The sequence below is a fragment of the Schistocerca piceifrons genome, chromosome 10 (genome assembly GCF_021461385.2).
Source record: "Schistocerca piceifrons isolate TAMUIC-IGC-003096 chromosome 10, iqSchPice1.1, whole genome shotgun sequence".
NCBI classification, from domain to species: Eukaryota; Metazoa; Arthropoda; class Insecta; order Orthoptera; family Acrididae; genus Schistocerca; species Schistocerca piceifrons.
In genome coordinates, this window is record NC_060147.1 from 6,469,749 (window position 1) to 6,486,895 (window position 17,147).

At 44.4% G+C, this 17,147-nt stretch overlaps 1 protein-coding gene across 1 annotated transcript in view; it reads left to right on the forward strand.

Moving 5' to 3' along the window:
• Positions 1-17,147, forward strand: part of LOC124719019 (tyrosine-protein kinase Fer-like) — a 687,090-nt gene that overhangs the window by 523,294 nt on the left and 146,649 nt on the right. The window lies entirely within an intron of this gene.

A 17,147-nucleotide genomic window follows, 5' to 3' on the forward strand; every position in this document is an offset into this window, starting at 1 on the left:
AGTTACGGAGACCTCACAATTATTACCTAAAACGATTCCACTTTCCACATGATTTATACACGGATGCGCCAAAGATACTGGAATAGGCATGCGTATTCAAATCCAGAGATAAGAAAACAGGTAGAATACGGCACCGCGGTCGGCAACGCCTGTATGAGACAAGAAGTGTCTGGCGCAGTTGTTAGATGGGTTACTGCTGCTACAATGGCAGGTTATCAAGATTTAATAGAATGAGATTTTCACTCTGCAGCGGAGTGTGCGCTGATATGAAACTTCCTGGCAGATTAAAACTGTGTGCCGGATCGAGACTCGAACTCGGGACCTTTGCCTTTCGCGGGCAAGTGCTCTACCAACTGAGCTACCCAAGCACGACTCACGCCCCGTCTTCACAGCTTTACTTCTGCCAGTACCTCGTCTCCTACCTTCCAAACTTTGCAGAAGCTCTCCTGCGAACCTTGCTCAGTTGGTAGAGCACTTGCCCGCGAAAGGCAAAGGTCTCGAGTTCGAGTCTCGGTCCGGCACACAGTTTTAATCTGCCAGGAAGTTTCAAGATTTAATAGAGTTTGAACGTGGTGTTACAGTGGGCGCACGAGCGATGGCACACAGCATTTCCGAAGTAGTGATTAAGTGGTGATTTTCTCGTACGACCATTTCACGAGTGTACCGTGAATATCAGGAATCCGATAAAACATCAGATCTCCGACATCGCTGCGGCGAGAAGAAGTTCCTGCAAGGATGGGACCAACGACGACTGAAGAGAATCGTTTAGTGTGATAGAAGTCCGACCTTTCCCGAAACTGTTGCAGATTTCAGTGCTGGGGCATCAACAAGTGTCAGCGTGCGAACCACTCACTGATATGGTCTTTCAGAGCCTCGATGACTGCACGACACAAAGCTTTACGCCTCGCCTGGGCCCGTCAACACCGACATTGGACGGGACGAGTCTGGTTTCAAGTTGTATCGAGTGGATGGACGTGTCCAGGTATGGAGACAATCTCATGAATAAAGCAGGGTACTGTTCAAGCTGGCGGAGGCTCTGTAATGGCGTGGGACGTGTGCAGTTGGAGTGATGTGGGACGCCTTGATACGTCTAGATACGACTCTGACAGGTGACACGTATGTAAGCATCCTCTCTGATCACTTGCATCAGTTCATGTGCATTGCAACAGACTTGAGCAACTCCAGCAGGACAATGCGACACGCCACACGTCCAGAATTTCTACAGAGTGGCTGTGGGAACACTATTCTGAGCTTAAACACTTCCGCTGGCCACCAAACTCCCCAGACATGAACATTATTGAGATATCTGGGATGCCTTGCAGCGTGCTGTTCAGAAGAGATCTCCACTACCTCGTGCTCTTACGGATTTATTCACACCTCTGCAGGGTTCTTGGTGTCAGTTTCCTCCAGCACTACTTCAGACATCAGTCGAGTCCGTGCCGCGTCATGTTGCGGCACTTCTCCGCACTCGCGGGGGACATACACGATATTAGGCAGGTATAGCAGTTTCTTCGGCTTTTCAGTGTAATTTCCTGGGTAAATACATCACGATAAAGCAAAATAAAGAAAACAAAAGATGTCCGTGTAAAATTTATTGTATTACTTACGTATGTAGCATAAAAAAATGTACCCCGTTCGTTAAACAAACATATTTCAAATCGGAAGAAGGAAGATTGCAAACGACGGTGGAACACGTCATCTAATACACATAGCAACAAATACATAAGAAATGAAGCATTTAGGAACCGTTACAACTGTAAAATAGTACCATACTTTTCTTGTCTTAGCAGAAGGCTGGGCTACAGGCCGGAATTTTTAACATCTCCAACAATAAAGTGTACCATAAATGTCCATAGATTGGAATTATTTCAGTATTTAGGTTTTATTTCCGATACGTATCAAAAATGTAATCTAATCTGTCTGTATTTCGTGTTTTAGATTTCATTTCCGATAAGTATCGAATCTCATTTTGTTCGTTGCACTGGTTCGGGGTTAATATCCCATGTCAGCTGTGCTAGTTCCTCGTTGGTCCTCCACTCGGTGAATTTTTGTTTATTTATTTACAGAGGGTGGCTAAAGCTGTCACCGAACACGCGGAACTACCGCGCCGGCTATTTGGGTATGGGTGCACGACTCACGGCCAGACCCGAACTTCCATATGTCGTCAACCGTGCGTCTCCGATCTGTACTCGTGCATCAGTTACGTACACACTTCAAAAAAAGTTTTACATCGCCCCGGTTCCCAGAACTCCTGGAGATAGACGTTGGCGGTGGGTATTATATCACAGACACAGTCCCTTTGTTCAGAGATGTCACTAAACGCGCCCAAACATGTAAACAATCGTGCACGAGCAGCGCCTATTACACGGAGGGGGTCCGACAGTCGATTAGTTCCAGTCATTCCACCAGGAAGGAGGTACACGGTTCGTGTTGTCTGTAGTTCAACCGTACGTAGACGGTCAATACTGTCAATACTGTGGTTCAATCACGTCCGCATTGTTGCTTTATGCCAGGAAGGCCTCTCAACAAGGCAAGTGTCCATGCGTCTCGGAGTGAACTGAAGCGACGTTGTTCGGACACGGAGGAGATACAGGGAGACAGGAACTGTCGATGACATGCCTCGCTCAGGCTGCCAGAGGGCTACTGCTGCAGAGGGTGACCGCTGTCTACAGATTATGGTTCAGAGGGACCTTGACAGCAATGCCACCATGTTGATTAATGCTTTTCGTGCAGCCACAGGACGTTGTGTTACGACTCAAACTGTGCGCACGATGCGTAACTTCAGTCCCGACGTCCATGGCGAGGTCCATCTTTGCAACCACGACACCATGCAGCGCGGTACAGATGGCCCCCAACAACATGCCGAATGGACCGCTCAGGATTGGCATCACGTTCTCTTTACCGATGAGTGTCGCATATGCCTTCAACCAGACAATCGTCGGAGACGTGTTTGGAGGTAACTCGGTCAGGCTGAACGCCTTAGACACACTGTCCAGCGAGTGATGCTTTGGGGTGTCATTATGTGGGGCCGACGTACGCCGCTGGTGGTCACGGATGGCGCCTTAACAGCTGTACGGGGAACGAATGCCATCCTCCGACCGATGGTGCAACCATATTGGCAGCATATTGGCGAGGCATGCGTTTTCATGGACGACAGTTCGCGCCCCCATCTTGCATATCTTGTGAATGATTTCCTTCAGAATAACGGATCGCTGGACTAGTGGCCAGCATGTTCTCCAGACATGAACCCTATCGCACATGCAGGGGACCGATTGAATAGGGCTGTTTATGAACGTAACCTACCAACCACTTTGACGATTCTACGCCGAATCGCCGTTGAGGAATAGGACAATCTGGACCGACAGTGCCTTGATGAACTTGTGGACAGTATGCCACGACGAATACAGGCGTGCATCAATCCAAGAGGACGTGCTACTGGGTATTAGAGGTACCGGTGTGTACAGCAATGTGGACCACCACCTCCGAAGGTCTCGCTGTATGGTGGTAGAACATGCAGTGCGTGGTTTTCATGAGCAATGAAAAGGGCGGAAATGATATTTTTGTTGATCTCTATTCCATTCTGTGTGCTACAGGTTCTGGAACTCTCGGAACCGATGTGATGCAAAACTTTTTTTTTGATGTGTGTATATTTCCGTCCAGGTGACACAATTTACTTGCAAGTTCCTCGGCCGGTGTCTGCGGATAAATACCGTACGTACAAGGAAGAACAGGTGCTGCCTGACGCAGCAACACCAGCGTAGGCACGCCCTCAAGAATTTCCAAAAATTACTGACGTCGAGCCGCACCGATCTCCGCCCCTGCTGCCCCTCCAGATTCTGGAACACCGTGCTCCACCTTATATTCTGCATTCGCTTACCTTCCTCCTCGAGGGTCCTTCACCGGCTCTCCTCGCTCACACTGAATATCTCCGAACCCGTAACCTCGACTGCAGCAATCCTCTTGTGTCCCCCCTCCTCTCCAGTCCCTGGCTGCTGCCGCGCCTCTGTATCCACGCCCCACCGCTCTGATTTGATGCGGACCACCCTCGAAACCAGCTCCTGTGCCGTCCTCTTCATCCCAGACTAGCAGTTGCAAGCTCAATCCCAAATTTCGTGCTGGATGTCTTCCTCTACAGTGCTCACTCTCCACACCTCCCTGTAGTACCTTGCAAGTCATTCCCTGACGTCTCAGCACATGTCCCATCATCCTATCCCTTCTCCTTGTCATGTTTTCCACATATTTTTTTCCTCTCCGATTCAGTGCCGAACCTCCTCATTCCTTACCTTACCAGTCCACCAAATTTTGGACGTACTTCTGTAGCACCGTATCTCAGATGCCTCGATTCTCCTTTCTTCCGGTTTTCCCACTGTCTCCAAACTACAGTCTCAGAAATTTCTTCCTCAAAGTAAGGCCTATGTTTGATACTAGCAGACCTCTCTTGTCCAGGAATGCCCTTTCTGCCAGTGCTAGTCTGCTTCTTAGATCCTCTTTGCGCTGTCTGTCATGGCTTACTATGCTGGCCTAGCTAGCAGCATTCCTTAACACCAGTTTGGTGATACGTTTCTCACTATTATCACTTCTGCTACTTGTCATTACTTTCCTCTTTCTTCGATTTCCCCACCATGTTATAGTTTTGGGTGGAGATTTTAATTTGCGGGATATAGACTGGGAGACTCAAACGTTTATAACGGGTGGCAGGAACAAAGAATCGAGTCAAATTTTTTTTAAGTGCTCATCTGAAAACTACCTTGAGCAGTTAAAGAGAGAACCGACTCGTGGCGATAACATATAAGACCTTCTGGTGACAAACAGCCCCGAACTATTAGAAAAAGTTAACGCAGAACAGGGAATCGGCGATCATAAAGCGGTTACTGCATCGATGATTTCAGCCGTAAATAGAAATATTAAAAAAGGTAGGAAGATTGTCCTGTTTAGCAAAAGTGACAATGAGCAGATTTCAGAGTACTTGACCGCTCAACAAAAAAGTTTTGTCTCAAGTACAGATAGTGTTGAGGATCAGTGGACAAAGTTCAAAACCATCGTACAATATGCGTTAGATGGGTATGTGCCAAGCAAGATCGTAAGAGATGGAAAAGAGCCACCATGGTACAACAACCGAGTTAGGAAACTGCTGCGGAAGCAAAGGGAGCTTCACAGCAAGCATAAACATAGCCAAAGCCTTGCAGACAAACAAAAATTACGCGAAGCGAAATGTAGTGAGAGGAGGGCTATGCAAGAGGCGTTCAATGAATTCGAAAGTAAAGTTCTATGTACTGACTTGGCACAAAATCCTAAGAAATTTTGGTCTTATATCAAAGCGGTAGGGGGATCAAATAAAATGTCCAGACAATCTGTGATCAAAACGGTACTGAAACAGAGGATGACAGACTAAAGGCCGAAATACTAAATGTCTTTTTCCAAAGCTGTTTCACAGAGGAAGACTGCACCCTAGTTCCTTCTCTAGATTGTCGCACAGATGACAAAATGGTAGATATCGAAATAGACGACAGAGGGATAGAAAAACAAGTAAAATCGCTCAAAAGAGGAAAGGCCGCAGGACCTGATGGGATACCAGTTCGATTTTACACAGACTACGCGAAGGAACTTGCCCCCCTTTTTGCAGCGGTATACCGTAGGTCTCTAGAAGAGCGTAGCGTTCCAAAGGATTGGAAAAGGGCACAGGTCATCCCCGTTTTCAAGAAGGGACGTCGAACAGATGTGCAGAACTATAGACCTATATCTCTAACGTCGATCAGTTGCAGAATTTTGGAATACGTATTATGTTAGAGTATAATGACTTTTCTGGAAACTAGAAATCTACTCTGTACGAATCAGCATGAGTTTCGAAAAAGACGGTCGTGTGAAACCCACATCGCGTTATTCGTCCACGAGACTCAGAGGGCCATAGACACGGGTTCACAGGTAGATGCCGTGTTTCTTTACTTCCGCAAGGCGTTCGATACAGTTCCCCACAGTCGTTTAATCAACAAAGTAAGAGCATATGGACTATCAGACCAATTGTGTGTTTGGTTTGAAGAGTTCCTAGATAACAGAACGCAGCATGTCATTCTCAATGGAGACAAGTCTTCCGAAGTAAGAGTGATTTCAGGTGTGCTGCAGGGGAGTGTCGTAGGACCGTTGCTATTCACAATACACATGAATGACCTTGTGGATGACATCGGAAGTTCACTGAGGCTTTTGCACATGATGCTGTGGTGTATCGAGAGGTTGTAACAATGGACAATTGTACCGAAATGCAGGAGGATCCGCAGCGAATTGACGCATGGTGCAGGGAATGGCAATTGAATCTCAATGTAGACAAGTGTAATGTGCTGCGAATACATAGAAAGAAAGATCCTTTATCATTTAGTTACAATATAGCAGGTCAGCAACTGGAAGCAGTTAATTCCATACATTATCTGGGAGTAGGCATTAGGAGTGATTTAAAATGGAATGATCATATAAAGTTGATCGTGGGTAAAGCAGATGCCAGACTGAGATTCATTGGAAGAATCCTAAGGAAATGCAATCCGAAAACAAAGGAAGTAGGTTACAGTACACTTGTTCGCCCGCTGTTTGAATACTGCTCAACAGTGTGGGATCCGTACCAGATAGGGTTGACAGAAGAGATAGAGAAGATCCAACGGAGAGCAGCGCGTTTCGTTACAGGATCATTTGGTAATCGCGAAAGCGTTACGGAGATGACAGATAAACTCCAGTGGAAAACTCTGCAGGAGAGACGCTCAGTAGCTCGGTACTGGCTTTTGTCGAAGTTTCGAGAACATACCTTCACCGAGGAGTCAAGCAGTATATTGCTCCCTCCTACGTATATCTCGCGAAGATACCATGAGGATAAAATCAGAGAGATTAGAGGCCACACAGATGCATACCGACAATTTTTCTTTCCACGAACAATACGAGACTGGAATAGAAGGTGCTCAAAGTACCCTCCGCCACACACCGTCAGGTGGCTTGCGGAGTATGGATGTAGATGTAGATGTAGACGTAGACGTATCGTTGCAGGCTGACGTGCCGGCGCTTGGTGTTACGCCGGGACAGAAATCGCCCGTTTATTAGAAACAACAAGTGGGCAAACTCTTTTTTTTCTATCGGATATTTCAGGTGTAAATTATAACTTCAAAAAATTAATCCGTTCAAGTGAGAAGAATGGCGTATCTTATGCTTGAAGTTACTGTAGCGTTTTTTTTTTTGGGGGGGGGGGGGGGGAGGGGGGGGGTTGTTGTAGGTGGACATTAGATGTCTGCAAATTATTATTGCCGCTTTTATGCCAAGTGTGTGGCGATTCTGTTACATGAAGTGATTTGCAAATATCGTGTTGGGTGTTTCCAGTTTTCAGTGCTTTACGTGTTCGTAGTATTTTATTCTGAACTTTGTTGATCTTTGCTTCAGACATTAATTAAAGTTTTTCTCGCAGACACGCCCCACAAAATGATGAAATGAAAAAAAGAGTTTATAGTTTACCACATTTTTGGTGTTGATGCAGTAAAATCTCAGCATCGTACATGACGTTTTAATCTATTGCTACTTTACTGGTTAATGATATCCGCAACACAGTCTGCAGATGGTAGCTGTCCCTGCAGAATTGTATCATCGTGCGACACATACTTTACGAGATCGGACTTTGTAAACTTTGAGACGCGTGAAAAATTAGCTTTTGCTTAATATGGGGCACAAATTACCCAGACTATTATATTCATCTGCTGGTTCGTAATGAGATGACTCAACATATTCCAACAAACTTTAGGCAAAATTTTAAACTCTTCCTACATACTTATTGTCACGATATTTAACCTGTAAATTTATCTACAAAGTGATCAAACGTTTGAAGTTGTTTTATCAATGGGAGTTGGATTCTTTAAAGTATCGGCGATTTACAAGTATAATACCAGACGACATTACGACGTGAAACATTCGTCATCGTATGATAAATTTGAGGGCCAGTCTCCCGAAAACAAAGTATTCCACCCTTGAGGGCAGTAGTTTCTTTTTAACGAAATGTGCTCACAGTTCGACTCATTCCTTAAAGCGAGTTGCGTCGTTGCAGAAATTACTGCAAGAAAATGCCTCAAAGCGTTCTGATGAATATTTAGGCCCTGAAAAGAGAGCGCAGTTTCGAAATTAAGCTTATCGCTTTAGTTAGCCCGCCGTAGTGACAAATTAGCCACCAGTCCTGAGAACACTTTAAAATGGTGAGACACAGAGATTGAGTTTTGTTCTCTGGCAACCGGCGAGAGCGGTACTTGCGTAGTTTGCAACATTCGTGACAGAAATCGATGAAGACTCGGTTGTTACAGGAGAATTTTGTGTCCTAGCCCCTCTTTAAGGTACCACAGTGAAATTAACAAAGGGTGTTATTGCAACTACAAGCAGGCTCGGCTTGGAAGTTACAAATCTGCAAGAGTAACAACAAATTGAGCCCCTCCATTTGCAGTAAAGCGAGAAGAATTAGTTAAATTACTCCAGACAGAAGTAACTAACGCGGGAAACAGCTACGTGGATGAAGTATCACTGCCAAATGTTACAATGAAAGTTCTGTTACATCTTTAAATTTAGACATTATCCTGAAAGTTGTAATTAAAGTAGTGACTTTCATTCGTGCTCATTGTTAAACCCTGCCTAGTCGTCAAATGAGGGCTTTCTTGGATCGCTAGACAAAATTCAAACAAATCGTATTAATGAGTTTTATTATGAAAGGAAGATATTACAATACGTAACTTTGTGTTACACAGATGTGTTGCAAGCAAAGGGCGACAGACAAAATAAGAAATATGTTCAGTATAAACGATGGAGAGTACAAGCAAAGTAACGAGCTTTGACGCTGCTACGCCAAGTCGCTAGTCTCGCAGGTGCAAACTCACAGTTCGCGGCACAGAGGGTTTGTTAACTCTTTACAGACTGCGTATTCAGAGCGGTGACACAGAGGACATTATTGTGGTGGTTTCGCCGTGGCAACATGTCCATGTGAGCGTTTGACCTCCGAGACGAAACACATTCATTACGGAAGCAAGCCAACCTGTTGCTGATTTTAAGACGTAAAATGGATGGTGATTTTGCGTTTGTAGTAGGTGGCAGCAAACTCCTGATTGTTTAAAGAATCCTGTGCATAAAACACCTTCATATGTCTGATTGCTTTCCAAATCAGTTTATGTTTTAGATATTTGACGTTAAGCATCTAAGTGGGAAAAATCTCAGAAAAGATTTCAAGTTATATTTGAAGTTTGTCGGAACTACCCAAGTGCTCTCATTGTCAAACTCTGGATGAATATAACCTGAGTAATTTGTGTTTTAAGCAAAAGCTAGTTTTTCACTCGTGTCAATGTTTATGGCTCGATATCTCCCTAATTATGTGTAGTTCATTTACTGGTATATGTCGCTACTGCCTGCAAAATGTGTTGTGAGTAGAGTTAGTAGTAACAGAGTAATAAATTACCACATCGTGCCAGATGCCGGAGTTTTGCAACGAAAATGAAGTAAGCGATAAAAGTTTTTTGTTTCATCATTTTGTGGAAGATGTCAGCGAGAAAAAGTTTCGTGAAGATTTGAAATTGTGTATAAAGTTGGTTGGAAGTCACTAAGTTTTCTCAAATACTGAATGAATAAAGTTCGGATTCCCGCCGGGGTCAGGGATTTTCTCTGCCTCGTGATGACTGGGTGTTGTGTGATGTCCTTAGCTTAGTTAGGTTTAAGTAGTTCTGAGTTCTAGGGGACTGATGACCTCAGAAGTTAAGTCCCATAGTGCCCAGACCAGTTTGGACCATTTGAACCAATATAGTTCGGGTATTTGAGCACTGTCAGTTGTGCTGGCTCAAGACAAACACATTGTTTCCAACTGTAGTACTTCTCTTATTGTGTTCAACTTTTAACATAACATTGTACATGTTTATGAGCTGATTGTGGCAGCACTTGAAAATTTTAACTTTGATCGATAATTGCACAAAATCGTATCACATGCACGTAATACAAATGAATGTGTGAAAAGCAACAGCTGTCATGGTGGCAGTCGGTTTGGATGTGAATTTCTTTACTGGAGAGGAGAAGAAATGCCCTGAAACGTGGCACATATCTCGCAAGCAGTACCGTGGTGGATTTAAGACGAGGGCCGGTCGGTTTCGAGGGTGTGAAACGTCTCGTGCGGGCTTTGCTGCGAAACCGGAGCGGCAGAGAAACGATACAGGCAAGTATGGCGCTTTTGTTGGAATACGTAAGCAGAATAAAGATGGCAGTGGCTGCTCATTTCGCTCACGAATGTACTAAGACACGTAACTGGTTAGTTCACGGCTGCTGAAAGGGGCGCTTGTGAAACTTTGTACATGAGATACGTGGTGAGCACAATGAAATCCCATCATCTCACGGAGGAATTTTGCCAAAAATTAGAAGAAATGTTTTATCTGATTACTTTACTGTTTCGCGAATCCTTTAAAATGAAGCATCAATCATACTGGACTAAGTGAAATAATATTTTAAAGTGGTCTTCGAGATTTTATCCGGATGGAGGATTTCTCCAGAAAGCAAAGCATTTGCCAGACTTTTCACGGCAGGTTTTGCACACATGAAGGGTTCTCGCCGCGTCGAGTCCATCCTGCGGTGTTCTTGTGCCAGTATCGCTGCGTGAGCTGAAACGATTCTAGCGACGTGAGTTTGCTGCGAGAACGTATGGCAGGTACTCGCTCGTGTGTGTCGAGTTTTACTTCCACGATCGAATCGGAAACAGGCTTACACTTTGACCACATAAATCAGTTGTTCCGTGACCTCCACTTCACACGGCCGCAAACGTTAGGCCTTACCATCACACACTGTCGGGCTAGAGCCTAAAGTTTTGCCATAGTACGTTTGTAGTTAAGAAAATAATTATTATAATACCAATTTTGGTGCACTATCGTTGCTCGCGGGAGATGTATGAGATTGGCGAAATACCCTCAGACTTCAAGAAGAATATAATAATTCCAATCCCAAAGAAATCAGGTGTTGACAGATGTGAAAATTACCGAACTATCAGTTTAATAAGAGACGGCTGCAAAATACTAACGCGAATTCTTTACAGACGAATGGAAAAAGTAGTAGAAGCCGATCTAGGGGAAGATCAGTTTGGATTCCGTAGAAATATTGGAATACGTGAGGCCATACTGACCCTACGACTTATCTTAGAGGGTAGATCAAGGAAAGGCAAACCTACATAAGTAATGGGTAATGGGTTCTCATATGGCCCTTCTAATTGTTTTAGCAACGATGTTGCTGTTGTGGTCTTCAGTCCTGAGACTGGTCTGATGCAGCTCTCCATGCTACTCTATCCTGTGCAAGCTTCTTCATCTCCCAGTACTTACTGCAACCTACATCCTTCTGAATCTGCTCAGTATTTTCATCTCTTGGTCTCCCTCTACGATTTTTACCCTCCACGCTGCCCTCCAATGCTAAATTTGTGATCCCTTGATGCCTCAGAACGTGTCCTACCAACCAGTCCCTTTTTCTTGTCAAGTTGTGCCACAAACTCCTCCCCAATTCTATTCAATACCTCTTCATTAGTTATGTGATCTACCCATCTAATCTTCAGCATTCTTCTGTAGCACCACATTTCGAAAGCTTCTATTCTCTTCTTCTCCAAACTATTTATCGTCCATGTTTCACTTCCATACATGGCTACACTCCACACAAACACTTTCAGAAACGACTTCCTGACACTTAAATCTATACTCGATGTTAACAAATTTCTCTTTTTCAGAAACGCTTTCCTTGCCATTGCCTGTCTACATTTTATATCCTCTCTACTTCGACCATCATCAGTTATTTTGCTCCCCAAGTAGCAAAACTCCTTTACTACTTTAAGTGTCTCATTTCCTAATCTAATTCCCTCAGCATCATCCGACTTAATTCGACTACATTCCATTATTCTCGTTTTGCTTTTGTTGATGTTCATCTTATACCCTCTTTCAAGGCACTGTCCATTCCGTTGAACTGCTCTTCCAAGTCATTTGCTGTCTCTGACAGAATTACTATGTCATCGGCGAACCTCAACGTTTTTATTTCTTCTCCATGGACTTTAATAAATACTCCAAATTTTTCTATTGTTTCCTTTACTGCTTGCTCAATATACAGATTGAATAACATCGGGGACAGGCTACAGCCCTGTCTCACTCCCTTCCCAACCACTGCTTCCCTTTCATGCCCCTCGACTCTTATAACTGCCATCTGGTTTCTGTACAAATTGTAAATAGCCTTTCGCTCCCTGTATTTTACCCCTGCCACCTTTAGAATTTGAAAGAGAGTATTCCAGTCAATATTGTCAAAAGCTTTCTCTAAGTCTACAAATGCTAGAAATGTAGGTTTGCCTTTCCTTAATCTATTTTCTAAGATAAGTCGTAGGGTCAGTATTGCCTCACGTGTCCCAACATATCTGCGGAATCCAAACTGATCTTCCCCGAGGTCGGCTTCTACCAGTTTTTCCATTCGTCTGTAAATAATTCGCGTTAGTATTTTGCACCTGTGACTTATTAAACTGATAGTTCGGTAATTTTCACATCTGTCAACACCTGCTTTCTTTGGGATTGGAATTATTATATTCTTCTTGAAGTCTGAGGGTATTTCGCCTGTCTCATATATCTTGCTCACCAGATGGTAGAGTTTTGTCAGGACTGGCTCTCCCAAGGCTGTCAGTAGTTCTAACGGAATGTTGTCTACTCCCGGGGCCTTGTTTCGACTCAGGTCTTTCAGTGCTCTGTCAAACTCTTCACGCAGTATCGTATCTCCCATTTGATCTTCATCTACATGCTCTTCCATTTCCATAATATTGTCCTCAAGTACATCGCCCTTGTATAGACTCTTGCATGTACAAAAGTGATAACTGACGGCTTCAAATCGTATCAAAAATCGAATAATGAGGGTTTCGATCACGAGTTTCTGAATCACTCGGTATTGTTTGCGTCTTCAGGCGATTCACCCGTGCACAGCCAAAACACTGAACGATTGTGGAAGTTATTAAAATCATCCATTGCGAGAGAGGCCCGACTGGGGAAGAGATGTGAACTATACATTTTGCGGTACCTGTAGTCGCACAGTTTACGATTATCAGGAAAATCTTATCCGTGTGACACTCTCCCGATATTTCTCAAAAACATTTCTAGAGTTTATCCTCGATACTGGAAGACGGAAATGCTTCCAGTCGCCGGCTTTATCCGCGCTCAGAATGTCGCTGGCGTCTGAGGTAAATGAGTCTCCCAGTTCCTTCATTACATCGCTTAAAGTGACGGTAGTAGTATTAAGGTTTAATTTTTTATTAGATTCATTTTAAACTACATTCGTTATTTATCGCCTTTGTTTTCACTGCTTCGACAATCGAACGTTTGATACATATCGTTCACAATATGGGGTGGGCAGCACTTCTATATTTAAGGTTCTCGAAAATTACGCGAAATACAAGCTCACGTTAATTACGAGGCATAGGAAATTAGCGTCAAGAGAAATGTTCGAACAAGTCGTCCGCTTGGCCCAGTGACGTAATGTTAATGGCTGCTGTCACACCTCTTTTTTACGTACACAGGGTGTTACAGAAAGGTACGGCCAAACTTTCAGGAAACATTCCTCACACACAAATAAAGAAAAGATGTTATGTGCACATGTGTCCGGAAACGCTAATTTTAGTTTCGTCAGTATGTACTGTACTTCCTCGATTCACCGCCAGTTGGCCCAATTGAAGGAAGGTAATGTTGACTTCGGTGCTTGTGTTGACATGCGACTCATTGCTCTACAGTACTACCATCAAGCACATCAGTACGTAGTATCAACAGGTTAGTGTTCATCACGAACGTGGTTTTGCAGTCAGTGCAATGTTTACAAATGCGGAGTTGGCAGATGCCCATTTGAGGTATGGATTAGCACGGAGCAATAGCCGTGGCGCGGTACGTTTGTATCGAGACAGATTTCCAGAACGAAGGTGTCCCGACAGGAAGACGTTCGAAGCAATTGATCGGCGTCTTAGGGAGCACGGAACATTCCAGCCTATGACTCGCGACTGGGGAAGACCTAGAACGACGAGGACACCTGCAATGGACGAGGCAATTCTTCGTGCAGTTGACGATAACCCCTAATGTCAGCGTCAGAGAAGTTGCTGCTGTACAAGGTAACGTTGACCACGTCACTGTATGGAGAGTGCTACGGGAGAACCAGTTGTTTCCGTACCGTGTACAGCGTGTGAAGGCACTATCAGCAGCTGATTGGCCTCCACGGGTACACTTCTGGGAATGGTTCATCCAACAATGTGTCAATCCTGATTTCAGTGTAAAGGTTCTCTTTACGGATGAGGCTTCATTCCAACGTGATCAAATTGTAAATTTTCACAATCAACATGTGTGGGCTGACGAGAATCCGCACGCAATTGTGCAATCACGTCATCGACACAGATTTTCTGTGAACGTTTGGGCAGGCATTGTTGGTGATGTCTCGATTAGGCCCCATGTTCTTCCACCTACGCTCAATGGAGCACGTTATCACGATTTCATACGAGATACTCTACCTGTGCTGCTACAACATGTGCCTTTACAAGTACGACACAACATGTGGTTCGTGCACGATGGAGCTCCTGCACATTTCAGTCCAAGTGTTCGTACGCTTCTCAACAACAGATTCGGTGACCGATAGATTGGTAGAGGCGGACCAATTACGTGGCCTCCACGCTCTCCTGACCTCAACCCTCTTGACTTTCATTTATGGGGGCATTTGAAAGCTCTTGTCTACGCAACCCCGGTACCAAATGTAGAGACTCTTCGTGCTCGTATTGTGGACGGCTGTGACACAATACGCCATTCTCTAGGGCTGCATCAGCACATCAGGGGTTCCTTGTGACGGAGGGTGGATGCTTGTATCCTCGCTAACGGAGGACATTTTGAACATTTCCTGTAACAAAGTGTTTGAAGTCACGCTGGTACATTCTTTGCTGTGTGTTTCCATTCCGTGATTAATGTGATTTGAAGAGAAGTAATAAAATGAGCTCTAACATGGAAAGTAAGCGTTTCCGGACACATGCCCACATAACATATTTTCTTTCTTTGTGTGTGAGGAATGTTTCCCGAAAGTTTGGACGTACCATTTTGTAGCACCCTGTATATCGCGTATATTCACAGGTTTGCTGTTAGGAGACGAATTTGGAAGCAAAAAAATGAAACTGGTTATGGTGACTGATCTGTAGCTTAGCCCGAGGTAGAGGTTAGGTCTGAAAGTAACAATTTCGTCGTGTGTCGACGAAGCCGACGAATGCGATAGTGGAAAAAACCGGTTGTGATGCTCGGCCGAGGTCTAGGTTAGGTCGGAAGGTGACAGTTCGGTTGCGAGTTGGCGGAGTGAACGATGTGATACTGATTGTGGTTACAGCCAAATCTGTACCTTAGCCCATTTGAAAATATTGCCAGTGACATCTACATCTACGTCTACATCTATACTCCGCACGCCACCTGACGGTGTGTGGCGGAGGGTACCTTGAGTACCTCTATCGGTTCTCCCTTCTATTCCAGTCTCGTATTGTTCGTGGAAAGGAGGATTGTCGCTATGTGTCTGTGTGGGCTCTAATCTCTCTGATTTTATCCTCACGGTCTCTTCGCGAGATATACGTAGGAGGGAGCAATACACTGCTGGACTCCACGGTGTAGGTATGTTCTCGAAACTTCGACAAAAGCCAGTACCGAGCTACTGAGCGTCTCTCCTGCAGAGTCTTCCATTGGAGTTTATCTATCATCTCCGTAACGCTTTCGCGATTACTAAATGATCCTTTAACGAAGCGCGCTGCTTTCCGTTGGATCTTCTCTATCTCTTCCATCAACCCTATCTGGTACGGATCCCACACTGTTGAGCAATATTCAAACAGCGGGCAAAGAAGCGTACTGTAACCTACTTCCTTTGTTTTGGGATTGCATTTCCTTAGGATTCTTCCAATGAATCTCAGTCTGGCATCTGCTTTACCCACGATCAACTTTATATGATCATTCCATTTTAAATCACTCCTAATGCGTACTCGCAGATAATTTATGGAATTAAGTGCTTCCAGTTGTTGACCTGCTATTTTGTAGCTAAATGATAAGGGATCTATCTTTCTATGTATTCGCAGCACATTACACTTGTCTACATTGAGATTCAATTGCCATTCCCTGCACCATGCGTCAATTCGCTGCGGATCCTCCTGCATTTCGGTACAATTGTCCATTGTTACAACCTCTCGATACACCACAGCATCATGTGCAAAAGCCTCAGTGAACTTCCGATGTCATCCACAAGGTCATTCATGTGTATTGTGAATAGCAACGGTCCTACGACACTCCCCTGCAGCACACCTGAAATCACTCTTACTTCGGAAGACTTGTCTCCATTGAGAATGACATGCTGCGTTCTGTTATCTAGGAACTCTTCAAACCAAACACACAATTGGTCTGATAGTCCATATGCTCTTACTTTGTTGATTAAACGACTGTGGGGAACTGTATCGAACGCCTTGCGGAAGTAAAGAAACACGGCATCTACCTGTGAACCCGTGTCTATGGCCCTCTGAGTCTCGTGGACGAATAACGCGATGTGGGTTTCACACGACCGTCTTTTTCGAAACTCATGCTGATTCGTACAGAGTAGATTTCTAGTTTCCAGAAAAGTCATTATACTCTAACATAATACGTGTTCCAAAATTCTACAACTGATCGACGTTAGAGATATAGGTCTATAGTTCTGCAAATCTGTTCGACGTCCCTTCTTGAAAACGGGGATGACCTGTGCCCTTTTCCAATCCTTTGGACGGCTACGCTCTTCTAGAGACCTACGGTACACCGCTGCAAGAAGGGGGGCAAGTTCCTTGTCGTACTCTGTGTAAAATGGAGCTGGTATCCCATCAGGTCCAGCGGCCTTTCCTCTTTTGAGCGATTTGCATTGTTTCTCTATCCCTCTGTCATTTATTTCGATATCTACCATTTTGTCATCTGTGCTACAATCTAGAGAAGGGACTACAGACATCACGTTATAGTCGCGACATTGCTCGTGGCGTTTGTGGCGAGTTTGCTGTTACTGGTCGAAGCTGGTGACTGGTAGCGAACATTTCTGCATATCCAGCACTGTGGTCGGTTACTATTCAGTTTGTATTGTTGAGAATGCAAGTTTTTAGC